Source organism: Lemur catta, chromosome 20 (genome assembly GCF_020740605.2).
Source record: "Lemur catta isolate mLemCat1 chromosome 20, mLemCat1.pri, whole genome shotgun sequence".
Classification (NCBI taxonomy): Eukaryota; Metazoa; Chordata; class Mammalia; order Primates; family Lemuridae; genus Lemur; species Lemur catta.
The window spans coordinates 4,847,283-4,875,269 of record NC_059147.1 but is presented as its reverse complement, the minus strand read 5'-3'; the positions used below and the strand labels follow the sequence as shown (position 1 = coordinate 4,875,269).

At 38.7% G+C, this 27,987-nt stretch overlaps 1 protein-coding gene across 3 annotated transcripts in view; it reads left to right on the top strand.

The window, feature by feature from the left end:
* Positions 1-10,940: 10,940 nt before the first annotated feature.
* Positions 10,941-27,987, top strand: part of LOC123625344 (liver carboxylesterase 1-like) — a 64,046-nt gene continuing 46,999 nt past the window's right edge. Inside the window, exons 1-5 of one of the 3 annotated variants that reach the window (XM_045533746.1) lie at positions 10,941-11,027; positions 16,216-16,346; positions 18,758-18,816; positions 19,495-19,559; positions 21,482-21,653. The gene's annotated coding sequence lies outside the window, so the exon portion shown is untranslated. Of the gene's footprint in view, positions 11,028-16,215; positions 16,347-18,747; positions 18,817-19,494; positions 19,560-21,481; positions 21,654-27,987 lie in introns of those variants that run through there. The other 2 variants (XM_045533751.1, XM_045533747.1) reach the window with 2 other exon arrangements.

Here is a 27,987-nt window from a genome sequence, read left to right as displayed (position 1 = left end):
TTACATAATACTAAAATTGCAGTTGAAAGGATATTCACATATGTGTTGGTAGTTACTAAAAGAATTATAGCTGTTACTGCCTTGTATTTATAGCCTTTGTTTCAGGTTTCATGATTCAAGTCTTAGTCCAATTTTTCTTTTGGACATTTGCAATATTTACCAGTTGTGTTTTGTGTAGTCTGAATTTGCTTTCTGTAGTTGAGCAAACGTCTTAAAAAGTCATTTGTAATTTATTAAATTACTTTCTATGATGTTCGATAGAGCAAATGGAAGTTTAATTATTTTTTATTAAACATATTATTTGACTACCCATGATGTCAGCCTCTATACATGACAATACTTTTTAAATTTAATTTGATGTATAATTTATCTTCAGTTATGAAAGAAACCATAGTCATAAATCTTTAAAAGGAAAGTATGCTTTGAAAGAATTTTTAAAAGACAGAAATTGGCCATAATCATAATTATATCCACAATATCTTTTTTTATTTTTTTGAGACAGTCTTAGTCTGTCACCTGGGCTAGAGTGCAGTGGCGTCATCATAGCTCACTGCAACCTCAAACTCCTAGGCTCAAGCCATTCTCCTGCCTCAGACTTCCAAATAGCTGGGACTACAGGCATGCGCCACTACACCTGGCCAATTTTTCTATTTTTTGTAGAGACAAGGTCTTGCTCTTGCTCAGGCTGGTCTCAAATTCCTGGCCTCAAGCAAGTGTCCTGCCTTGGCCTCTGAGAGTGCTAAGATAACAGGCCTGAGGCACCACACCCAGCCCACAATATCATCTTAAATGTTGCCAATGTTTTGATTTAATTTCATTGTCTATCCATTGATATTGGTGGTTGCAAAATATAGAAAATGCTTCGTGTTGGAATTCAAATTATTAAACCCCAATCTCCACCCCATGCCAAAAAGTAAATATTATTTTATTAAGTTTACTTCTGGACCATTAAAAAATCCAGAAATACTCAGAGACATACATAACCTCTAAGAACTATATTTTGGAAATCAATAATTATTTTTCCCTTGGTGTTAAGAATTTTTCTTAACTCATTGCCATTATTGGTAGTGATTTTTATAAACATTAAAGAAAACAGGGCCAGGTGCGGTGGCTCATGCCTGTAATCCTAGCACTGAGCTTAGGAGTTTGAGAACAGCCTGAGCAAGAGTGAGATCTTGTCTCTACTAAAAATAGAAGGAAATTAGCTGGACAACTAAAAATATATGGAAAAAAATTAGCCGGGCATGGTGGCGCATGCCTGTAGTCCCAGATACTTGGGAGGCTGAGGCAGGAGGATTGCTTGAGCCCCGGAGTTTGAGGTTGCTGTGAGCCAGGCTGACACCACGGCACTCTAGCCCAGGCAACAGAGTGAGACTCTGTCTCAAAAAAAAAGTAGTTTATCCTCCAATTACAAACATAAAGTAGTGGAGTCTCATCATATACCCATTTAACTTGAACACATTGAACTATACTTTCATGTTTAGAAAATCTTTTTTTTCTGTTTTGTACAACATAGCATATAAACACAAGCCAACTACTTCTAGTAGTTCATCTAGTTCTCACCCAGAACAGGAACAGTCATCTATTCCAGTGCTGGAAGAAGAACTGCCTATGTTAGATGTTTTTGAGAGAAGGTATACTGTGTGTAAATGATGTATCCTGTATTTTGTGAGCTTATAACAAAAAGGTGATTTTTGACTACACATAATCACCCTATACAGTGAATTTAGAATTTATATAAATGCAGTTTCAGTACATAAGCTATTCATTTTAAAATGCAGAAAAGTATATACTTAAATTATCCATAAACCCAATCAGAGATAAACACTGTTGATATATATACATCCAGTCTTTTGTATGTCTGTGTTACATACATGTAGTGGGTTAAATAATATCTTTCAAAAACTCATGTCAACCCAGAACCTCAGAATGTGACTTTATTTTGGAAATAAGGTCTTGGCAGATGTAAGTAGTTAAGTTGTGGTCATACTGAATTAGGGTGGGCCCTAAATCCAATGACTAGTGTCCTTATGAGAGGAGGAGAAGATACACAAACGCTGGCAAGAAGGCCATGTGTGTGACAAAGGAGGCAGAGACTGGAGTGATACAGCTGCAAGTAAGGAGCACCAAGGATTGCCAGCAACCACCAGAAGCTAGGAGAGAGGCAAGAAATATTTCTATTTCATAACCTCCAGAATGAACCAACCCTGCCAATAGCTTGATTTTGGATTTTGGCCTGAAATGTGGGGTAATAAATTTCTGTTGTTTCAAGTCACCTAGTTTGTGATCATTTGTTATGGCAGCCCTAGGAAACTAATACAATGTGTTTTTATATTAAATCAGCATTATTATGATACACAATATTTAGTGTATTGCCCTTAGTATACTGACCTTTGTCCTTTGTCAAATAAGAATCCTGCAGTGTGGCCGGGCACGGTGGCTCACGCCTGTAATCCTAGCACTCTGGGAGGCCGAGGCGGGTGGATCGCTCAAGGTCAGGAGTTCGAGACCAGCCTGAGCAAGAGTGAGACCCCGTCTCTACTAAAAATAGAAAGAAATTATCTGGCCAACTAAAAATATATATACAAAAAATTAGCCGGGCATGGTGGCGCATGTCTGTAGTACCAGCTACTTGGGAGGCTGAGGCAAGGAGAATCGGTTAAGCCCAGGAGTTTGAGGTTGCTGTAAGCTAGGCTGACGCCACGGCACTCACTCTAGCCCGGGCAACACAGTGAGACTCTGTCTCAAAAAAAAAAAAAAAAAAAAAAAGAATAGGATTTGGATTCGTATGTCCATTTTGGCATCCATCTCCAATAATTTGCTTAATTCCTGAACTGAAAATATTTGTGTTTTTAAGGATTTTGGATTATTTTGCCAAGTTTACAATGAAGCTATTAGTAGCAATTTATACTACCATTAGCAGCATACATTTTTGCATGCCCATTTACCCCCAAATTCTTACCAATACTGTGTATTGTCTTTTAAAATAATCTTTGCCAAATTAATAGGCATAAGTAATATTTTGATAATTTTTTAAATTAACTTTTCTTAGGAAAAAAAAAGACAGAAAATCCAAGGGGGGAGGGAAGCACAAAGTAAACAAAAATCCCCATAATGCTAACAGAGATCATTGTTAACCTTTGGGTAATTTTTCTTTGCATATACATATTATATATTAATAGAATTATACTGTACATACCATTTTAACCTACTTCTTAAGGTTTACTATATCATGATTAATCTTTCCATATCATTGAATCTTCTACAACATTTTTAAGGGCTTTCTAATATTCCAGTGTACAGATGTATTATACTTTAATGCCAGTTATTGAACATTTAGATATTTTTCAGTTTAGGCTATTTCAACCATAGTGTGTCTGTGGTTAAATCTTTGCCATAGAGAATCATAAAGAATCTTTATGATTCTTTCATTAAAATAAATAGTCATGAAATAGTTATGTTCAAATGTTAAGACCAGTAAGATTGTACTATTAAGTCTTTGTTAATTTAATAGTTAAAAAATGGATTGTTAGCTAGTCCGATGGTAGTGGGTTATCAGAACTTATCAGTGTCACTAAAGTTGGTATTCAACCCCCTACTGCTAAATTTGACTGGCTTTAAAAAAAAAATAAAAAAATAAAATATAGATTGTTTTAGTTTATATTTCTTTGATTATCAATAACATGTTAATAAGGTCTTTTCATATCTTTTTATAGGCCATTTGTATTTCTTCTGTTGTGGGTTAACTGTTCTTTGCATACTGTTATATAAGTGGTAAATATTTTTCCCAGTTTGCATATTAATTTTCTTTTTTAATATGCACATTTAAAATTTTTATGTGGTTGTTTCAATTTCTATCTTTTGTCTTCAGTTTTTTATTTTTCCACAGAAGTCTTTTCACCCCCAAATTATATATATGTTAACCTTTGTTTTCTTTATTTTTAAAAAATATTTGTCTTTGTTGACTTAGAATTTGTTTTGGTAGAGTATAGTATAAGATTGGAATTGTAATTTAAATTTTTCCAACTAGTAACTCAGTGTCCTAGTGTCATTTATTAATAGTATATAATATCTCCACTGATTTAACATACTTGGATTTATCATAATCTAAATAATGTATACATTAGGAATTATACAGATCATATATATCATATAAATGCATGATATATCAAAGACACTTTTTCTGTTTTGCATATCATGCAAACAGTAGCCATAAGAAAACTAGAGTGACTTTACCAATAGCAGGTAAACTTTAAAACAAAAAAATTACTAAAGAAACATTTTATAATGATAAAAAAAGCTCAACAATCTACCAGCAAAGTATAACAATTATAAGCATATATGCACCTAACAACAGAGATGCAAAATATATGAAGCAAAAATTAACACAATTGAAAGGAAAAGTACACAATTCAACATTACTTATTCACTTTCAATAATGGCTAGACCAACTAGGCAATGGGTCAACAAGAACGCTGAAGACTTCAACAACACTATAAACCACCTAAATCTGAGAGATATCTACTCAACATTCCACTCAACAATAGAATCAAATTAGAAATCAATGACAAAGCTTGGAAATTCACAAATATGTGTAAATTAAACAACATACTCTCAAATAACAAATAGGTCAAAGAAGAAATCTCAATGGAAATTAGAAAATATCTTGATGAATGAAAACAAAACAGAACATGTCAAAACATGAGATGCAACCAAAGCAGTGTATGGAGGGAAATTTATACCTGTAACTATCTACATTAAGAAAAAAATTCAAAGCAACCTGACTTTCCATTTAATAAATTAGAAAAAGAAGATCAAACTAAACACAAAGCAAGCAGAAGAAAACTATGAAGATTAGAACAGTTACTATTAATGAAATAGAGAATAGAAAAATAGAGAAACCTAATAAAAACCAAAAGTTGGCTTTTTTAAAAGATAAGTGCATTGGTTGAATGTGTTCCCCAAATTCATGTTGATTAGAGGTGGGCCCTTTGAGAGGTAATTAACATTAGGTAAGGTCATCAGGGTGGGCCCCCAGGATGGGACTGGTGGCTTTATAAGAAGAAGAAAGAGACCTGTGCTGACACGCTCTTGCCCACTTGCCATGTGATGCCCTCTGCCATGTTGTGACACAGCAAAAAGGCTCTCTTCACATGTTGGTGCCCATGCTCTTGGATTTCCTGGCCTCCAGGACTGTAAGAAATATATTTCTTTTCTTAAAAATGACCCAGTCTGTGGTATTCTGTTACAGCAACAGAAAATGGACTAAGATAATCAAAAAATTGACAAAATTTTAGCTGGACTGATCAAGAAAAAAAAGAAGGCTCAAATTACTACAATCAAAAATCAAAACCCAGGCACAGTGGCTCACATCTGTAATCCAAGCATTTTGGGAGACTGAGGTGGGAGGATTGCTTGAGGCCAGTAGTTCAAGACCAGCCTCAGTAACACAGAGAGACCCTGTCTCTATAAAAAAAACTTCTTAAAAAAATCACCTGGGTATGCTGTGGCATGCCTGTAGTCCTAGCTATACTCAAGTGGCTGAGGCAGGAGGATTGCTACAGCCCTGGACTTCAAGGTTGCAATGAGCTATGATGGCACCACTGTACTCCAGCCTGCCTGGGTGACAGAGTGAGACCCTGCCTCAATCAACCAATCAATCAGGACACTTGAAAAATTTAATTGGAATGTACATTTTTGCTGAAGGGAAATATGAAAGAGAGAATAAAGGACTGTTAAGCACAAATAGGATACAATTTTTGAGGAACAGTAGAATGGAAATATGAGTTAAAGGAGAAAAAGGAATGATATAAATTTTCAACTTATTAAAGAAAAATTTTTAAATGGATGACAGTATCACATTGCCATGACAGCTGGAGTCCATTAGATATATTTGAAGTTTAGTAACAGTTTTGTTTTAAAAGGCTTATAGTTACAATGTTAAATATTACATCCTCTGCACCTAATCAAACCTTCAATGAAAAATTTCAGATGTCAACTATAAAATATGTTAGGAGGTAATTCCTTTAGGGAGACAGACCAAGAAGTTTAAAGAACACTGTTTTGTTGTATAAAAGATTTATGTGAAGTTTCACAGTTAAGCTATAATTTTTTAAGATGATATATACAGTCAGCCCTCCGTATCTGTGGGTTCTGCATCCTTGGATACAACCAACTGTAGATAAAAAAATACTAAAAGAAAAACCAGTAAAAATAACAATACAACAATAAAAATAATGCAAATAAAAAATACAGTATAACTATTAATACCATTTGCATTGTATTAGATATTGTAAGTAATTTAGAGATGATTTAAAGTCTATGGGAGGATGTGCATAGGTTATATGCAAATACTGTGCCATTTTATATAGAGGACTTGAGCCTCCACGGATTTCGGTATTCATGGAGTCCTGGAACCAATCCCCTATAGATATTAGGGACAACTGTATAAGGTAAAGGAAAAATTATTTTTAGATGATTGGGCTATCAGATCATAACAATAGTAAGGATTTTACATCTAAAAAATCTGAAGATATGTCTCAATGATCATAATCTGTCGATCCTTTGACAAATATTACAGCGAGTCAACTCAATGCTTGACACCATATTAGGCACTGAGGTTACAGCCAAGAACCCAACAGACACTTCTCATATTCTCATAACACTTAAAGCATAGAGAGGAAAACAGACATGAAACAGTCAAACATGTAAATAATTCATTATGGTTATAATAAGTGTCATAAGAATATTCAATAGACATTTAAGGGTGGGAAAGTGTGAGAGAGTAATTTTCAGTGGGGATGAAGGGGCAGGAGGGAGAGAACCTGTAGGTGTGGAAAGTGTAGACTTTGTGCTAAGAGTAGCAGGAAATCAGTTAGGTAGGGGAAGATGTGATCAGATTTGTGTTTCAAGATGGCCATTCCAGCTTCTGGGAGGAGAAGAAGGTAAGATAAGGAAAAGAAATGTTTGGTAAGACTAGTCTAGGAATCTAATTTCAACTCTTAGCACCTTGTTCAAAACTATGACCAAGTCAGTTAATCTCCATCATCAAAAGTGGCTATGAATTAGAACCTATCTCTAATGTCAATTATTACATCATGTTAGCTCTTTGAGGTTAAAAAAATGAAAAAGTTGTGGTGAGATTAGAAGCAGCATAAAAAATTACCAAGAAAAATATTCAATTATTAAATGATTTTCCTTCCTGATAATCGATACATACATATTTTATACTTAATCAGTGTTCTGATTATTTCTTGCTATATACCAAGCCAACCTAAAACTTAGTGACTTAAACAAAAAAAATCATTTCTTTTGCCCAAAGATTTTAATTGCTACAATTTGGGCAGGGCTCAGTGGGAAGGTTCATCTCTGCTGCATGTCATACAGAATCAGATGGGACAGCCCGACTGAAGGTTGGAGGATCTGCTTCCAAACTGGCTGATTCAGCATAGCTGAGGGCCAGGGGCCTTGGGCTCTCTCCACATGGTGAGAAGTACAGAACTCTCAGCACATAAAGACTCCATTCAAACCTCTGCACTAAGAGAGGACCAAACTCTAGCAAGGCTTCTGGCAGCTTAAGGCCAAGTCCCTAGAATGACTGCAGCGCCCCCCTCGAAAAAAAAAAAAAGTCTGCCTGAGAAATGCTGCTAGGAGAATTTACCATTTTTTCCCAACTGAAACTTGAAGATAAGTCTCTGACCTTCCTTTCTTAGAAGATTTACTAAAAAGGGCTCATAATTGTGAATTCTTCCTCTGTCTCTTTGAGATATGTATGTATCTCCTACAACTCAGGAGTGTCTTTCTCAAGGACCTGAAATCATTGGAAGGATAGGGACGCTGACTCTCAGTGGGAGGATGGAAGCCTGACTTTCATGATTGCCAGTTAGCAGATACAGCTGGCCTAAACACTGACCAACACTTTGTAATTCTTCACTTCAGCTCTGCTCTCTCCCCTTCCCTCATTCTCCCTTTAAAATGTTCCGTCACGTCTGTGTATCAGGATGCAGCTCAGCTCTTTCACCCCTAGTCTGTCAGTACATACTGTTTTTACACTTTATCTAATGTTCAACTTTGTTTATCTCTGACAAGAGGTGACCTGGGCTTCCTCACAGTATAGTGGTCAGGTTTAAAGCATGGATGAAGAGAGAGTTAGAGGTTGAGAGACAGAGAGAGCACACGTGCCAGTCAGGTGAAAGATTTGTTGCATTTTATGAGGACGCCTCAGAAGCCAAGTAATTTCAAGGTAATTTCACAGACTCCACCCTCATCCCCACCCCTGGTCAGTTGAAAGGCAAGTTCTGGAAGAGCCTGTGAGACTACAAATATTGTTTTGTTGTTCTGGCCATTTTCGGAACTTGCAATCCTCTACAAAGGGCTTTAAAAATATTGGCATTAACACACAAATGATATTTTAATGAAATGTATATTTAATGCTTTATTACCATTAATTTTACTTCAATTACATTAAATTACACGAAATTTTACTAAAAACAGTAAAGATAATTTCACCTCAATAAACAGGTTTGTTTTTTTTTTTGAGACAGAGTCTCGCTCTGTTGCCCGGGCTAGAGTGAGTGCCCTGGCGTCAGCCTAGCTCACAGCAACCTCAAACTCCTGGGCTCAAGCGATCCTACTGCCTCAGCTTCCCGGGTAGCTGGGACTACAGGCATGTGCCACCATGCCCGGCTAATTTTTTTCTATATATATTTTAGTTGGCCAGATAATTTCTTTCTATTTTTAGTAGAGATGGGGTCTCGCTGTTGCTCAGGCTGGTCTCGAACTCCTGACCTCGAGCGATCCACCTGCCTTGGCCTCCCAGAGGGCTAGGATTACAGGCGTGAGCCACCGCGCCCGGCCAATAAACAGGTTTTATTCTTAGTTGTTGAAAGAAAAACTTCACACAAATTAAATGACTATTTGAGCAAAGAAAAATTCATGAATTGGCAACACTCAGAATCAGAAGAGGTTCAGAAAGCTGCACTCTGCCACGTAAGCAGCGAGCTTTTATAAAGAGAATACAGAGGCAAAGTAGAGAAATTACTTGCTTGATTACAGCCAGGTGTTTGCCTTATTTGGGTATGATCTGGTGGAACGTTCCTGATTAGAGGTTAGTTGGAAGTTTCTGCTTGGTTAAGCTTAAGTTTTCTTTTACTGTTTACATTAAATTCAGTTTTGGTTTGCTGAGGTAGGAGCTCCAGCTGCAGAGACAACCTCATGCTAACAGCCTCCTTATTGGCTTTAACATAGTAAAGTGTTGGTAATGGTGTCCAAAAGAATAAATACCATTATTTTAAAATTAATATCCCCAGCCTAAATATCCCAAAAGTTCTAGAGTGTTTTTATAAACTTATTTAAAAATACTTATAAACCATTTGTGTCGGCCCCACATTGACCTTGAGACTCAGCACTTAGAAAGCAAATCCAATTCTAAAAGCATTGTTAATTACTGTGCAATTTGCTGGAAGTTTCGTGGAGAGGTTTTCATTGCCTCAAATTTGTTCCTGAGATATCCTGTTACCTGTCTCTACCTGCTTTTCTCCTATCTGCAGATTTCTGCCTCATTGCCATTATAGCTTCCATAAACTCCTACTTTTGTCCCAGCACTCTCCCCCCCCCCCGTCCCCCCGCAGTTTACATACCCCACTGAGAAAACACAAATATAAAAACAGCTCCTCAAGCTTGAAAATATTTCCTACTATACCCATTTCTAAGTCAAGAGGATTAGCAATTTTAAAAATTAAAAAAAGGAGACTTGGAAATAAAGTGATTCAATTCTACCAGAGATATAAAAAGAAGATGCAAAATAAAAATTAAAAAAGGAGGCTAGGCGCGGTGGCTCATGCCTGTAATCCTAGCACTCTGGGAGGCCGAGGCAGGAGGATCACTTGAGGTCAGGAGTTCGAGACCAGCCTGAGCAAGTGGGAGACCCGGTCTCTACTAAAAATAGAAAGAAATTAGCTAGACAGCTAAAAATATATACAGAAAAAATTAGCCGGACATGGTGGCGCACGCCTGTAGTCCCAGCTACTCGGGAGGCTGAGGCAGGAGGATCCCTTGAGCCCAGGAGTTTGAGGTTGCTGTGAGCTGGGCTGACGCCACGGCACTCTAACCCGGGCAACAGAGCGACAGAGTCTCAAAAAACTAAAAAAGCAATAAAGTTAAACCAAGTGATTGGTTGAGGATAGTACAAATATGTCACAGTGAATGTAAATGTGCTGTATAGAAAAAAGAATTACTGCATTTTAAAAATCCAATAATTTTTTGAAAGGCTCACATAAAATTAAAATGTAGGAAACAACTACAAATTAGGATATTTGCGCTTAGGCAGACAGGCCCTTGCTATTATCCTTATTTTTTCGATAAGTACTTCCAGGCGATGAGGAAGTGTTATTTCTGGGAACAGCTTTTATACAAAACATTCACACATCAATGTTTCTTGGACGTTTTCTCTTCTGTACAGCCTTGCCGAATGGCGTCACGATGGGGAGGTATGTACTTAAAATGCGGAGAAGGCCCTTTATTTCAGCCCAAGTGAGACTACAAGATCTCATTTTCTTTTTTTTTTTTTGTTTAAAGATGACTTCCGGCCTTGTGGCCCCCGCGGGCCGCCGGCGTGGACTCCGTTTCCCAGCAGGCCGTGCTCACAACTACGGGGGCTGCGTGGGGCCCGGCGCGTGGGCGGCGGCGCAGTCGCGGTGCTGGCGGCCGACGGGCGGGCCCTTCGCGGTTTGAATGGCCGCGGGCCCGGGCCCACACTTCATCTGAGGACCGGCTGCCCGGTGTGCGCCATGCCGTCCGGAGGTGACCAGTCCCCGCCGCCCCCGCCTCCCCCTCCGGCGGCGGCAGCTTCGGAGGAGGTGGAGGAGGACGACGGGCAGGCGGAGGACGCCGCGCAGCCCGCCGAGTCGCCGGCGCCTCAGACCCAGCAGCGGTTCGACGAGCTGTGCAGCCGCCTCAACGTGGACGAGGCGGCGCGGGCCGAGGCCTGGGGCAGCTACCGCAGCATCAGCGAGAGCTACACGCTGGAGGTGCGCTAGGGGGAGCAGAGCGGCTTCCCGGGCCCGGTCGGCGTGCCGGCCGCGGGGATGGGTGCCTTCCCACCCGGGGGGCGCCCTCAGGGACCCTCCCGCTGGCTCCGGGGTCCCGGCCCGGAGAGGGCGGGAATCCTCCGCGCTCCGCAGTCCTGGAAACCAGGCGTTTCAAAGGCCCTTAGCGGCGCTGAAGGTGAACCCGCTCTCGCTGCTCCTCCCTCTCGGGTTCAGAATGGGGAGCACCTCGCGCCCTAAAGCAGCGCAGCGAGGCTTGAGATGACGCTGGGGTCACGATTAGAAAGGGGTCTCTGTGACTCGTTTGATTCCCCACCCACCTGGTCAGTGGAGTGCACAGGTGTAGTTGGTCAAGACCGTACGTAGAAGCGGCGGGAACTTGCCCATTTTTGCGCAGCGATTAACCGGAGTTTAGCGCCTGGGTCTCCAGGGTTCTCTGTTCTTTTCCTACTGTACCAAATTGCCTTTGCCCAAGTATTGTGTCGGTTTGAGCAAACGCGTTAAGTTTTGGGCTGTGTCCATGTGTGTGTAAGCAAATTAAGACTAATCTTCCCAGGCCAGATGAAATGCGCTTTCTGCCCACCCGGATATAGACGCCCTAGGAATCAGCACTGTAACTGCCTTGAGGACCTTTTGGTCACCCTAGATGTGGCACAGGACTCCTGTTGTTGCCATGATCCAAGGATGTTATGTCCCTTTCTTCTGACGGGGTTTGCAAACGAAAAAAATGGCCATTCTAGCGAGTGACTGTCAACTCTGTAGGCACCTCCCCTGCGTGGGCCAATGAGAGGTGACTCGGAAGTCCGGATTGTTTACCAGCTGTGCATGTGTGTGTGGCATTTAAACTTGATGCCATCTGATTTTCTCAAGTAGTTTTATATAAACATTAATAGTTTGTAGAATAGGCTCAGGACATGAAGACCTAACCAAGGTATTATTTAAATAGAATGTGGTGTTTTTGCCTGTGTGTCATCCTGCTAAGGTTTCTTTTAATTTGTAGTTGCTTTCGTAGAATTTTAATTCAATTACTAGTTCTCTCTCCCAGTTGTTGTATCTGCAGAGAAAAGGTAGTGTATGGTGGTTTTAGAACCTGACAGACATGGATGACTTCAAACAATTTACTTAACCAATTTACTTATCAGTTTTGTGATATGCAAGCTGGAGATATTTGTACCTACCTCACAGAGCTGTTTTGAAGGTTAAATAAGGTGATATGTTGTTCTGGGCACATAAAGTGCTCAAATGGACGGTGCTTTCAAGTTTTCTAAGCTCTTTCATATACTTGCATGATCCAGCTGAGTAGGCCATGTTCCTGTTCATCCCTCAGTGCTTTCCTGTGTTTAGGGAAAGTGAAGGACTCTTTTGGTGAAGGGCATAAGTGCCTTCAAACAAGCTCTTCCTTTGTTCTCAGAATGATCTTGTAAATAAGACAGAACAAGCATTATCACCGTACAGTTGAGGTATTTCAACTCATAGAGGTTATGCTGTGTAAAGTCTAGTGTTACATAAGCAAGTGACGCAGAATAGATGGTTAGTAAATTATTTTGGAAAATATGTTTGGTTATTCCATCTTTTTGATTACTGACCTTAGTCTCAGCTTTTTAGCCCAGTTTACCAATAAATGGCCCGATGATCTGAGGTGGAGCTGAGGCAGTGATGCTAGCGCTGGGGAGCAGCTGCAAATACAGATTGTCATTAGCAGAGAAGTTTGCACAGAGACCATAATAAATCAATTGCTTGCAGACTCATATCAGAACCCTATCAGTCAGTGGCAAGTGACAATTGAGCTGCATCTGGTGGCAGGCTTTCTAGTGGCCAGTGAGTTGATGTACTTCAATTGTGCATCTGTGGTAGGCTTTAAGTCAGAATCCGACACTTATTTTAGTCTGTGTGTGGCCCATCCATTATTTTATTTGCTACTTCATTCTGTGCCTCTTTCCCCCACACTGTACCACACACTTGTCTCAGTCACGGTTTTAGTAAGCCCACAAGCTAACCTTAGCAACAGTGAGTAACAAACAAATGTTGATGGAGAGCTTCTTTGAAAAGGGGGAAAGACCCAGTGATGAGACAGCAGGAGACTCTAAGACTGCCAACAAAATGAAAGTTGCATTTAAAAAGAAAGTACTAAGGGTCCTACTTAAATTGCAGGTTCATTGCAATAGGTGATTCACATTCTCCAAGCCAGCTTTGTATAATATGGGGCGACTGGCTAGCCAATGAAGCCAGGAAAACTTCAAAACTCCTTGGCCACATGGAGACCAAGCACCCTGCATTAAAAGACAAGCCTTGGGAGTTTTTCAGAGGGAAAAAACACGAACACAGAGAACAGAAGCAATTATTGAAGGCCACCACTTAATCAACTTTATCAAATGTGTCTGTACTGAGAGCATGATCCTTAGTGGCTAACCGCATTGCTAAAGCTAAGAAGCCATTTACTGTTGGTGAACAGTTGATCCTGCCTCCTGTTAAGAACATTTGCCATGAACTTTTAGGAAAGGGTGCAGTTCAAAAGGTGACACGTGTTCCTATTTCGGCTAGCACCATAACTTCATGAAATAGCAGAGGATATTGAGGCCCAATTGTTAGAGAGGATTAATGAGTCACCATGGTACACAATCCAGGTTGACAAGTGTACCACTGTTGACAAGGCAACAATGCTTGTTTTTGTGCAATATATTTTTCAGGAGGATGTGTATGAGGATATGTGCACTTTTGTTGCCAACCAGTACCACAGCTGCCGAACTATTCAGGTCTTAATGATTACATATCAGGAAAACTGAATGGATCATTTTGTGTCAATATATGCACAGATGGAGCCACTACCATGACTGATGGCTTTCTGGTTTCATTACTTGGGTCAAGGAGGTCGCTTCTGAATGTGAGTCTATGCACTGTATCATCCATAAAGAAATGCTGGCCAACCGAAAAATGTCACCTGAACTAAACAACGTTTTGCAGGATGTGATTCAAATTATCAGCTACGTTAAAGTACATGTCCTTAACTTATGTCTGTTCACGTAGCTCTGTGAGGAGATGGACACAGAGCACACACATCTAGTCTTAGAAGTGAGATGGCTTTCTAAAGGTAGCTCACTAGCCAGGGTTTTGGAGTTATGAGAGCCACTCTAGAGATTTCTTTCAGAAAAACAGTCACCACCGGCAGCACATTTCAGTGACACAGAATGGGTTGCAAAACTTGCTTACTTGTGTAACATATTCATCCTGCTCAACAAACTCAATCTGTCACTTCCGGGGAGAATGACAACTGTGTTCAAGTCGGCAGATAAAGTGGCTGCATTCAAAGTCAGACTGGAATTATGAGGGTGACGAGTGAACACTGGGATTTTTTTTTTTTTTTGAGACAGAGTCTCACTTTGTTGCCCGGGCTAGAGTGAGTGCCGTGGTGTCAGCCTAGCTCACAGCAACCTCAAACTCCTGGGCTTAAACCATCCTACTGCCTCAGCCTCCCGAGTACCTGAGACTACAGGCATGCGCCACCACGCCCGGCTAATTTTTTCTATATATATATTTTAGTTGGTCAAATAATTTCTTTCTATTTCTAGTAGAGACAGGGTCTCGCTCTTGCTCAGGCTGGTCTCGAACTCCTGAGCTCAAGCAATCCACCCGCCTCGGCCTCCCAGAGTGCTAGGATTACAGGCATGAGCCACCGCGCCCGGCCATTATCAGAGGTTTTGAAAGAGGCTGAGCCAGGGCCTTCTTTCTTCCAGCTGGTGCATGATCACCTATCTCAGCTTTCAAAAGAGTTTGAGCATTAATTCCCAACCACAGAGACCCCCCAAACTAGGAAAGAATGGATCCATGACCCATTTGTGAAAAAGCCAGGTGAATAGATGTACTCCGTGTTAGAAGAGGATCAACTGCTTGAGATAGCAAATGACGGTGGCCTTAAAAATATGAGACAACTTCACATCTCCATATGTTCTGAATTAAAGTCAGGGTGGAATATCCTGAGATTGCCACAAAAGCACTGAAAAGCCTGTTTCCATTTCCAACATCCTGTCTTTGTGAAGCAGGGTTTTCTGCAGTGACAGCAACCGAAGGAGGTTACAGAGTAGACTGGACATAAGCAACACACTTCAGGTGTCTCTGTCTCCCATTACCCCCAGATGAGACTGTCTAGTTGCAGGAAAACAAGCTCAGGGCTTCCACTGATTCTGTGTTATGGTGAGTTGTATAATTATTTAATTATATATTACAAGGCAGTGATAATAGAAATAAAGTGCACAATAAATGTAATGCACTTCAGTCATCCCCAAACCATCTCCCATACCCTCTCCCCCATCCGTGGAATAATTGTCTTCGATGAAACCAGTCCATGGTGCCAAAAAGGTTGGGGACTGCTGTGGTAATGGATCCACAATAGTTCATAAGGTTACAAAAATAAGTTTTATTTATTCATGTATATGTTTTGATTATGTATAAAATTAGCAGGATGTATATTCAAGCTTAATTTTGCATTTATTTCTCTACTGTAGATTTTGAGCATGATTAAAAATACATAAACAACAATATTGTTTCCGCTAACTATGGCTATATAATAAATTACCCTAAAATTTAGTGTCATATAACAACAATGTAGATTGCTCGCAGACTTTGTGGGCCTGGAATTCTGACAGGGCATAGTCTGGATGTCACGTTTCTGTTTCAGAGTGACTGGTGCTTCACCTGGCAGACTTGAGCAACTAGGGACTGACACAGCTGGGGCTCCTTGGGCATTTCTCTCTCTCTGTGACTAACCTCCATGAGGTCTTTCCAGTAGGGTGTTCAGGGTATCTGGACCTTTTACATATTGGTTCAGGACTTCCAAGACACATGTCCTGGGAGAGAGTGCCAGGTGGAATCTGTATCGCCTTTTATTATCTTTGACATTACATAGCATCACGTCCACCTGTGCTATGGTTGAGCCAGTTATTCAATGTGAAGGAACTCTGACCCTTGCCCAGGTGCAAGGTGAGGGGACACAGATCCCTACCTCTCAGTGGAAGAATGTCAGGGTCACATAAAAAGAACACATGGGATAGGGCCATCATTGGAAAATAGTTTCCTACAAACATAGAAACAACACATTGAATTTAAACTTAAGAATTTTTTGTATTGACGTATATGTAGTTCATTAACTAAAAATCAATTTTCTTTTCTTTTACAGGGAAATGATCTTCATTGGTTAGCATGTGCCTGATATGTGGCTTGCAGAAAATCTGTTCCAACCATGAGCAAAGGGACAGCTGAAGGAAACTTTGTATTCTTAATTAGAATCCTGCGGTGTTCAGAGCAGAGGTAACTATGTTAAAGTTTGAAAAGTACAGTACGACTAATATAATTGCTCATAAATCAGGGATAGTAAGAATTCTCTTTGTACATCATTTTTTGAGCATTTGTACCTGTGGAATGCTGAATTTAGAAGCTGGGGCATGGCTTTCCTTTATTACATCAAAGTTCATATCCATTTTATTTTACTTCTTTGGTGAAGATATTTAAATTTTAATGTATTAGGCACTTGTATGAAAGAGTTTACTTCTAAAGGTTCATAGTGTAATATTGGGAGAAATTTAAATAAGTCTATTGAGAAACTTTAGGAGACACCCTAGGTTGAAAGAGTAAATGTATTATAGTATACTTAGAACTACATGCACAGGACTTGGGTCATAATATATAAAGAACGTGTAAATATTCCCTGGTTTCCTGTTTGTGGGCTAAGTGACACTATTATAATCAGTCAGAAAGGGTCAAATAATGTTTAAAAGAAGAGGCAGAAGTTGCTTTATTTATCTGTTGTATAATTGAATTGATTACACTTATTTGTGTCTTCTGGATGAATTTTCCTTATGGCTTGTTACAGACTAATGGAAAAAGGATGCTTGGCATTTTGGGGGGAATTAACACTGTCAAAATTTTTGGACCTAACGATTAAAAAATCACTTGCTATTAAAATAATAGGACATGTAATATTTTAACTATAGTGTATTTGTTAACCTTAACTCCATCCTGAGGTATATTTAGGCCTAAGAACAAAAAGCATTGCATAGAGAGTTGAATGACTGGACTGTGAACATGCAGAAATAGACTTATTAATGAATAGGAATAGGGTGCAAAAGTGCAATTATTACGAAGAAGAAAACTAGAGGCAGAGTAACCTAGTAGACTGTCAGAGAACTTTAGAAGTGAAGGTCATATTATGGAATCCTCATAATTAACTATAGTAAACTAAACGTACCTAACATTTTAATGCCAATAATACAATCTTGCGTTTTGGTTTTATTTCCCTTTCAAAAACTCATTTTTTATGTTTAGATTTTTACTTGTGGGTTCAGATTATTTACTTTTTTGGCCATAAAGGACTAAGCCGGTTATGGGAGCAGATTGGGAAAAGATACTTACAATGCATAAAATTGACCAAGGATCAGTATCCAGAATTATATAAAGAATTATTAACAAATAGTTAATCAACAAAAATGAGGAACCAATAGGACTTCGCAAAGGCCAAAACTCACATGGGTAATAGATACAGGGAAAGATGTTCAATCGTACTAGTATTCAAGGTAGTTCAAAGTAAAAACAAGACAATGTTTCATTCTCATCAGTTTGGGGAAATTTGGAATCTGATAGTACCAAGTTAGGTCTTTATGCAGGGAAATAGGAACTCTGTATTGCTGGCGTACATTTGTGAGAATATAAATTGGCATAACTACTTTAGTGGGAACTTTGGCAGTACCTAGTAAAATTGAAGGTGTACATTCTCTGACTCCTTGGGATAGTTCCTAAAGAAACTCCTGCAACGTGTACAAGGATATGTTGATTATAGCATTTTTTTGTTACTATGAAAAACTAGAAACAGCCTAAATTTCCATTGGTTGGGGAGTGATTGCAAAAGGTCATGGTATATTCATATGAAGGAATGTTTTAGCAGTTTAAAATGAATTAATTAGATCTTATGTATCAACATTAATAAATCTCAAAAACATTATTGAGTGAAAAAAACAAGTTGCAGAATGTTACAGTTTGATACCATTTATGTAACTACTTAACTGCTTATGGGTACATATATATATATTTATAGTAAGTATGAATACATAGGCAGGATTAAGACTAGCTTTGGAATGTGGTTATCTGGGGAAGAAAGGTAGGGAATGGGATTAGGGAGGAGCACACATGGGAATTTTGGCTATTTCTGTAGTGTTTTTAGTTTTTAAAGAAATCTGAAGCAAACATGAAATGTATTCAATATGTTAATGTTTGTTAAATCTGCCAGTTGGACATATGAATGTCGATTATGTTATTCTTGCTAATTTTGCTTGTATTTTAAAATATTTCATAATTAAAAAAAATCTTAGGTAATCTAAAAAAAAAAAAAAAGTAGATTAGGAGGATTAGAGGAATAAACCAACCTGTAGGAGATTAATCTATTCAGAGACATAATTGTGATTTTATTTCACTGTCTAAAGGTAATTTAATGAGATAAATCTGATTTGCTTTTAGTTATTTATATTTATGTACTTTACCTTTATGTCACTTAAGAAAATATCTCATTTTTTATTTTTAATATTGGCTTAATTGAATTTTTCAATAAGATGGAGAAGTGGGAAGACATGGGAAGTCTACCCTCACATTTCAGAGAACATACGGAGAGATTAGAAAGAAACTTCACTGTTTCTACTGTAATTTTTAAGAAATATGAACCCATTTTTCAGGATATCTTTAAATATCCTCAAGAGGAGCAACCTCATCAACAAAGAGGAAGAAAACTGCGGTATGTTTTTATTTGTTACCTGGTAATACACATTTGTCTGTGCTACAGTTTTGATCTCTCAGTTTATTTTGCTAGTCTTAAAAAAGAAGTGTGATCTCATATATAATCTTTTTCACCAATAGTTTTCTTTTAATGATTTTTTTTTTTTTTTTGCTTTTCATTGTGTTAGCTATGAAGAGATTGGCTTTCATATTGCAAAACGTATGGGGTCTTTGTTTACATAAATTTTCCTTTTTTCACCTAAGCAACCAAAAATGTGACTGCACAAGTCAGACGTAGGGACTTTCGCCAATTAGCTACCCTGGGTATAGACCACTAAACATGGGAAATATCTGACTGTGTCTGGGAGTCTTAAAGCACATAGCCTTGCTAAGGTCATCAAAAGAACTATTGTTATTCTTTTATTTTCCACCTTACCTATCTTGACCTCAAAAAACTTTAAAAATTCTTCGAATTTTCTTTTTTTCTGAGATAAGCTCTTTCCTTGGGTTCGCACTATTTCCTACCAATATTTTGTTGGGGCAGAACTTCTTGCATATTTTCCATGGGAAGCTGAATCTATTATAGTATCACTCCCTCTAACTGTGGGTTTTATTTCACACCTAATTTACAGTCACTTGGGATGTCTTTTGTTTTAATTCTTCTGTTGTCTCATGACTTTTTTTTTCTCTCCCAAAGGTGACAGCCCTGTACTGTGTCAGAAATTTTCCATTTTTGTTGGGTGCTTTTTATATATGCAAAAGGTAAGAAAACAATATTTATCTAGATATTATTTAAATTTTCAGGTATTAATTTTGTCAACCTACAATATGTACCAGGAAGAGTTTCTGACTGAAAATTTTCTGAAGTGTTTTAATCCCAGATTCTTTAAGTATCACCTTTTAATAAGAGGGTATTTTGAATTTCTTTATAACATCCAATTCTTCTGTTTTTAAATGGAAACTCCATCAGTTTTGTTCTTATACAACATCTTTTCCACCTAAAGCTACTCTTCTGAATTAGGAACTGAGAACCCCTTATTCTGCATATGCTTGTATTTTGAGCTATATTTTTCATGAGACATGTTTATTAAATTGAGTGGGAATGATCAACCTCAGAGTAGTTCAGATTTTTTTTTTTTGCATCTTTTTCAGACAAATATACTTAATCATATGCCTATAGATACTATTTATTTTCTCTCCCTTTCTCCTCATTTAATCTGCCCAAGTTCTGTATTCAGTGAAATACATCCCTGTTATGTTATGTCCTTTTTATATTTCTATGTAGAAATAATTTCAGTACTCAAAGTACAGTTACATTATTTGCATAACTTTCTTCTATAGGCTATGTAGCATGCCTTTGCCACTAGGATAGCCCAATAAAATGCAGAATTAAAAACAAAGAATCATAGAGCTGAAGGAGATTCATAAATATAAGAGATTCTCATTATTAGATCAACCAGCTCAACTTACTGCTACCTGTGGGCGATGTGGTGAATGCTGCTGGCTGCTGTTGATTCTCCTGGACGTGTACAAGATGTCTTTCCCTCTCAGCGTAGGCGCTGCTTTGTATACAGTGAAGAAGTTGGCTGCAAGAAACCTTCTAAGTCAGAGAGCACCTTCTGAATGCAGTTAATCTACCCAGATCGTTTTATTGACTTAAAAAAAATTATAGAATGGATTTCTGTGAAACCGAATAAAGATCTGAGCTCTATTGCTGTTTAGAACATGAAGAAAGCATATAGAATTCTTTTTGTATATAATGAATTTCTGTGCTTTTCTGTATCTGATGAAACTTGAATAGTCCACTGCATGGAAAATAATTTGAGTAACTTTTCTCAATTCTCTCAAGGGTAATGTTAATATATAACTTACCATTCTAGATCTCACTAATTTATAACCTACAGTGGGTACCTTAGGAAATTAAGGCTTACTTCTCTAGTGAAATCCTGATTGAGAATGTCTACTAAAAAATGAGTAATACTGGACTGAAGAAAGGGTATAATATTGTATAAAATTCGTAACTTTGCTTTAAGACAAGAGTCTTGCTCTGTCACTTTGGGTAGAGTACAATGGTGTCATCGTAGCTTCCTGTCACCTTAAACTCCTGGGCTCTAGCGATCCTCCTGCCTCAGCCTCCCATGTAGCTGGGACTACAAGCATGTGCCACCACATCTGGCTAATGTTTCTACTTTTTTGCAGAGATGGAGTCTTGCTCTTGCTCAGGCTGGTCTCAAATTCCTGGCCTCAAGCAGTCTTCCCAACCCAGCCCCAAAGTGCTAGGATTACAGGTGTGAGCCACTGCACCCACCGAAAATCATAGTTTTTTAAAAAGAAAAATGGATATGTGTCTAAGTGACTAAATGTGACATAGCAATGTGATGCTCTATAATTACAAAAAATCACAGATCTGTGAACTCATACATTATAGAAATGTATATAGCAAAACACCTATGGAGGAGCTTGTTAAAAATAGAAATACTCAGCTCTTACCCAGATAGTCATCAGTCTCAGCCAGCTACGTGAAATTGGCAAGATATATAGTGTTTGTTTTCTCTGTTAAGGGTGGTGGTCAGATTTTTCCAGGTAAACTGCTGAACTCATCTGAGATTTTTTGACTTAATACTGAGCTATGTGCATTAGCATTTTAAAGTTTTTATATTAATATCTATTTTTCCCCACCATAGAGACTGAGAGAAATTAACAGTATGATACAGACAGGAGAAACTCCAACTGAAAAGAGAGGGATTCTTTTGGAAGATGAAAGTGAATCACCTGCAAAAGGAATTTGCCCAGAAAATCATTCTGCCTTATTACACCGTCTCCAAGATGTAGCTAATGACCGAGGATCCCACTGAGGTTAGTCTCTTGCATTGAAATTGTCTTTCTACAAACTGTTTAGTAGCATCACTTAGTGCATCTAGATTATGGAGCTCTTTTCCTTAATCCAGCCAGTCAATTACAGCCTGTTAGTAACATGAAGGGACATTTTTGTGAGAAATTGGATTGACTGCTTCCAGTATCCATAGGATATTTTCATTCATCCCATCTGCCTTTTTCCCTGCCAATTCAGTGCTTACCATCAAGGCTGCTTAGAATCCAGAGTTGGATTTTTATCTCTTTGGCAAAGCTTTTACAAGTACTACTGACGACAAAGTGTTCTCACATATGAGTATAAGAGGTCTCTGTTGACATGCTCCAACAGAGGGACTGTATTTCAAATTCATCCCTACCTGTTTTCTGGTCAGCTGTAGTCCTCATGCAAAACAAAAATTAGGTATTTTGTCCTAAAACACTTGGTAGGAGTGTGAGATTTCTGCATTCCTAAATCAGAACAAAGGAGAGCACACCCAGATTTGGAGGTCCCAGGTCATTAGCCCAGGTCTCCTGTTCCCTTTGTGCTCTTCTTCCCTTTCCCCATTAGGTGTGATGCAGCGCTTGATTGTTCGGTTGTGCAATGTCTGAATGAACCTGTGTAAGTGGTGGCACTTTAGGGCTGTAAAACACATGCTTTTGTAACCCAGATTTTGTTGTATATTTGTGATAGCACTTTGTACACGGTGAACTTTATTAAGCACAAAACTTCCAGACTAAACATCCAATATTTTCGTTAATGCTTTTGTACTTTTTTAAAACTGTTAAAGCCCCCATAGCCACTTTCTGGGCATGTGTTTTAAATTCTCCAGTTTTTTGTTGTTATGTAGGAATCAGCTGGCTATGGAAAGATTTTAATCAAGTTTAACTGAGGGGATTAATATGAAAAATTATGACCTCTTCCTTTAGGAGGTAGTTACCTAAGAGACATGTATCTAGTAAGTTGGTATATTTTAAAATATTTTTGGGTGTATTTCTCGCAATTTAAAAAAATAGGTTGGTGAATTTAGGTTTTTATTAGTACATAGTACCATTTATATAAATTAGAAGATATTGGCTGGGCGCAGTGGCTCACGCCTGTAATCCTAGCACTCTGGGAGGCCAAGGCGGGTGGATCGCTCGAGGTCAGGAGTTCGAGACCAGCCTGAGCAAGAGGGAGACCCCATCTCTACTAAAAATAGAAAGAAATTATCTGGCCAACTAAAAATATATATACAAAAAATTAGCCAGGCATGGTGGCGCATGTCTGTAGTCCCAGCTACTCGGGAGGCTGAGGCAGTAGGATCACTTAAGCCCAGGAGTTTGAGATTGCTGTGAGCTAGGCTGACGCCATGGCACTCACTCTAGCCTGGGCAACAGAGTGAGACTCTGTCTCAAAAAAAAAAAAAAAAAAAAGATATTATTTAACAGCCATTGAAAAATCTATATACCTTTATTAATGACTATTGGTCCAGCAGTTTTAAAGTTGCATTAATAATCTTATTAGGGAAACAATTCAATTATAAATTGAATCAGTATAAACAAAGTTACTGGGTAACTTCATAATTCTCTGAAACAAATATGAAACTTACACTGTTCAATTAGAATAGTGTTCTGCAAAAATATTTATAAAACCTCTGAAGATACTGCTACTGTAATTTTATATGAAGATAAGTGTATTTTTCAATATAGCATTTATAAATTAGTCTTTGTTTAGTTATATTGAGAAAAGGGTATTTAATTTTCTGTATAAATGACAAAAAACAATCATTTATTGATTTATTTTGTCTCCACTGAACACATTGGACATTCATCATTTAAATATCTGACTTCATTAGAAACCATTTTAACACTTTTTCTCCCTCCTGCCATAAAATACAGTAAGTGATTTGCGTTCTGGTTTCTTCTCGCTTGACTAATATCTTTCTCAGTGGTAACAGTTTATAAATCAGTAAGACAGCAGGCTGAAGACTGAAATTCAAACTGAATTCCACTGAAAAGTGCTGAGTTATGGAACCTGCTTTGTCCATACCTCTCTTCTCTACTTCCTGACATGTACAACTGAAACCACTGATTTAAAAACTATTAAATAGTGTTGAATTCTGTCTGCTTTATTATTTTAAATGAATGCAACTTACCTTTAGCATTATATTCAGAAAAATACTTAAGCCTCAAGGTCCCCAATAATTTGGAGTACTGAACTAGATAACCGCCCTAAGACACTTCTGAGAGAAGGAATGTATTACTTAGAGAGAGGTTTCCCAAACCTGCTGTTAGAACCTACGCATACATGGAAAACACTGATCGTCAGTCATTATTCCCAGTTTCACTCTTGCGGCAGTCCTTTGCCATTGGTCAGCTTTAACCAGGCCCGAGTCCAGCAGGAAAGTGCATGGTGTACCAGATTCACCATCTCTTAAGTTGCTACTGTTTTCTCTTCTTTACTGAAAGGTTGTACTGAGCCAGGCTTTACCCATGACAGGCCAGCAACATGAACTCTTTTATTGTGCTGTTCTTCAGGCTTCTTCTGGGTACAAACACAGACATTTAAAAAAAAGATGAGATTTCAGCACTGTACAAACATGTTTCCCAAAAAGTTATTCTGTAATGAGCATTCTCCAATGAAGACATTATAGAAAAGAAACAGTGAGTTAGCCATTTCAAAATGGTTACCTGCTTGCTTTCCGAGTCAGCGTCTTCTCTCTGGCTTGGTCATGTACAGAAAGATTCCATGGAGAAAAGCTTAAGGGAGAGAAAATATTAAAAAACTATGTTTTGGCTTACTAAATGTATATAAACATCTGTTTTTCAATAATTAAGCCAGTCTCCCTAACTTAAGGAGTAATCTTTAAATAATCGTCAATGTGTATGTCTTAGACATTAATTGATTTTGTCACATGATAACTATCCCATATATGTGGATTATCTCATTTAAGCCTCACCCCTGAAGTACTGTTATTTAAAAATTAAGAAATCAAGGCACAGTAAAGCTAACAAGTACAAAAGTCAACTAGTCCATCTGCTGAGTCCAAGCTCTTAACAACCGTACTCCTCTGCCTTCTGTAAGACCCCAAAGTTGAAATGACCAAATCTGGAGTCGCTTTTCTCATGTAATAGGGCAAAACAAACTCAAGCAACCAAGTTTGTTTTGCTGAGACCCGGTAGAATGACCACAGCTGAATTCGTGCCCCGATTCTAGACTCAAGTATCTCTCTTAGTCTGTCACGAATTTTGTACTTTCCTGAGAAAAACTTCTGTTGGCGAAGCATTAGATGACAGGTTGAGTTGTTCCACAGGCATTTATCCTAGAATTACTTCTCTAATTCTTTTTTTTTTTTTTTTTTTTTGAGACAGAGTCTTGCTCTGTTGCCCAGGTTAGAGTGCCGTGGCATCAGCCTAGCTCACAGCAACCTCAAACTCCTTGGCTCAAGTGATCCTTCTGCCTCAGCCTCCCGAGTAGCTGGGACTACAGGCATGCGCCACCATGCCCTGGCTAATTTTTATATATATATATATATATATATTTAGCTGTGCATATAATTTCTTTCTATTTTTAGTAGAGACGAGGGTCTCACTCTTGCTCAGGCTGGTCTCGAACTCCTGACCTCAAGCGATCCTCCCATCTCGGCCTCCTAGAGTGCTAGGATTACAGGCATAAGCCACTGCGCCCGTCCTACTTTTCTAATTCTGTGAAAAATGACATTGGCATTTTGATCGTGATTGCTTGAACCTGTAGAATTCTTTTGGCAATATGGTCAATTTAGCTATATTCTTGTGATCCATTAGTATGGGATATTTTTCCATTTGTTCATTTCATCTACAGTTTTTTCATTAGTGTTTTGGAGTTTTTCTTGTAGAGATTTTTCACTTCCTTGGTGAAATGTATTCCTATGTATTTTATTATGGTTTTTTTTAAACTATGGTAAATGAGAATGCCTTGTTGATTTGGTTCTTGCTAGATCATTATTGGTGAATAGAAATGCTAATGATTTCTGTAGGTTGATTTGATTTTGTATCCTGAAACATACTGTATTCATTTATAAAATCTAAGAGTTTTTGGTGGAGTCTTTAGTGTTTTTTACCTATAAGACCATATCATCAACAAACAAGGATAATTTGACTTCCTCTTTTCCAGTGTGGATGCCTTTTCTTTTTTATTCTCTCGATCTGGCAAGGACTTCTAGTACTATAGTGAATGAAGTGATGAATGTGGGAATCCTTTCTTGTTGCTATTCTTGTAGGAAATGCTTTCAACTTTTCCCCATTAAGTAGGAGGTCAGCTGTGGGTTTGTCATCTATGGCCTTTAGATTGTAGAAGCTCATTTCAGAATGTAGGGGCTTGAAGGTTTCTCTCCTACTGTTTCCCCACATCCAGGGGCTGCTCCCAGCTCTCAGCCAGTCCCCGGCCCTGCAAGCCGCCTTCAGTCTTCTGCTTACTTACTTTTGGTGCTTCCCATTGCTTTTCTGGTGAATCTAGCATTGTCCCCTAGGCAGCAGGTTCAAAATTTAAGTATCTACTTACTATTCTGGTTCCTCTCTGTGGAAGAAGCACAGGATACCTGCATCTGGTCAGCTATCTTGATCCCTCCCTTAGACACCAATTTTTAAGACCAGGTACAAACATTTAAGTTTCTCAACTGAATATAACATATACACAACAAAGCATACAGGTATACATACATACATATATACGTTTATGCAAAATATATGTCTGTAAATTTCACTAACTGATCACACTGGCATCATCAGCACCTAGATCAAGAAATAATTTTACAGCACCCAGACCCTGCGTACTACCCACTTCCTGCCTGTCTTTCACATGATAACCACTAGCCTGACTTCTAGCAGCATAGAGTGGGTTGTCCAGGTTTTGTATTTTTTTCTAAACAGAATCATGTACTCTTTTTTTTTTTTGTTGAGACAGAGTCTCACTCTTGCCCAGGCTAGAGTGCCGTGGCATCAGCCTAGCTCACAGCAACCTCAAACCGCTGGGCTCAAGCAATCCTCCTGCTTCAGCCTCCCAAGTAGCCGGGACTATAGGCATGTGCCACGTTGCCTGGCTAATTTTTTCTGTATATATTTTTAGTTGTCCATATAATTTCTTTCTATTTTTAGTAGAGACGGGGGTCTCGCTCTTGCTCAGGCTGGTCTCGAACTCCTGAGCTCAAATGATCCACCTGCCTTGGCCTCCCAGAGTGCTAGGATTACAGGCGTGAGCCACTGTGCCCAGCCAGAATCATGTACTCTTGCAACTGACTTCCTTCTTTCAACATTATGTTTGTGTGATTCATATGGATTGTTGTATGTGGTTGTAGTTCATTATAATTTCTGTATAGTCACTCATTGTGGGAGTATGCCATAGTTTATCGATTCTATAGTTGTTGGGCATTTGGAGAGTACAGTACTCTGCTCAGGCTGAGATAACAAAATACCCTAGACTGGGTGGCTTAAACAACAGAAATTTATTTTAGCACACTTTTGGAGGCTAGAATTTCAAGATCAAGGTGTCAGACAATTTGATTCCTGTTGAGGGCTCTCTTCTTGGTGTGTAGACAGCTACCTTCTCACTATTTCCTACAAGGCCTTTCTTCAATGGTCAGGGAGAGAAAGTTCCAGTGTTTCTTCTTCTTATAAGGACACCAATTCTACTTGACTAGCACCCTACTCTTATGACCTATTTAACATTAATTACCTCCCTAAAGGCCCTATCTCCAAATGTAGTTGCTTTAGGGGTTGGGACTTCAACACAGGAATTTTTAGAGAGGATATGATTCAGTCCATTATAGTTTTTAGTTTTAGATTATTATAGATGTTGTTACCTTTGACTATTCTAGAACATATTTTCTAATGACTACATGCATGCATTTCTTTTGAATGTATATCTAAGAAGGTGCTGGGCCATTGGGGTTGTGGGTGTGAACTCTAGTAGACACTCCCAAAAGTTTTCCAAAGTAATTGTATGCACCTGCTCTCCTATGAGCAGGAAGAGTTGCTCCATATTGTTGTCAGTGCTTGGTGTGATGGTTAATGTTAGGAGTCAGTGTGACTGGACAGAGAGATGCCTATCCACTGGTGTTCTCGTGAAGTGTTGTTTCTGGGTGTGTCTGTGCGAGTGTTTCCAGAGGGGATTGGCGTGTGAGTCAGTGGGCTGGGAGAGGAATTTGTGCTTTAACGTGGGCATCACCATCCAATTAACTGGGGAGGGGGGTAGCCAGTTGGTCAGAAGAGGGGGGATTCATTCGCTCTGCTTTCCCTCTCCCTTCTCCAGTGGGATGCCTTTTTTTCCTCCCACTCTTTTAGCATTGGACTCTAGGTTCTTTGGCTTGTGGACTCTGGGACT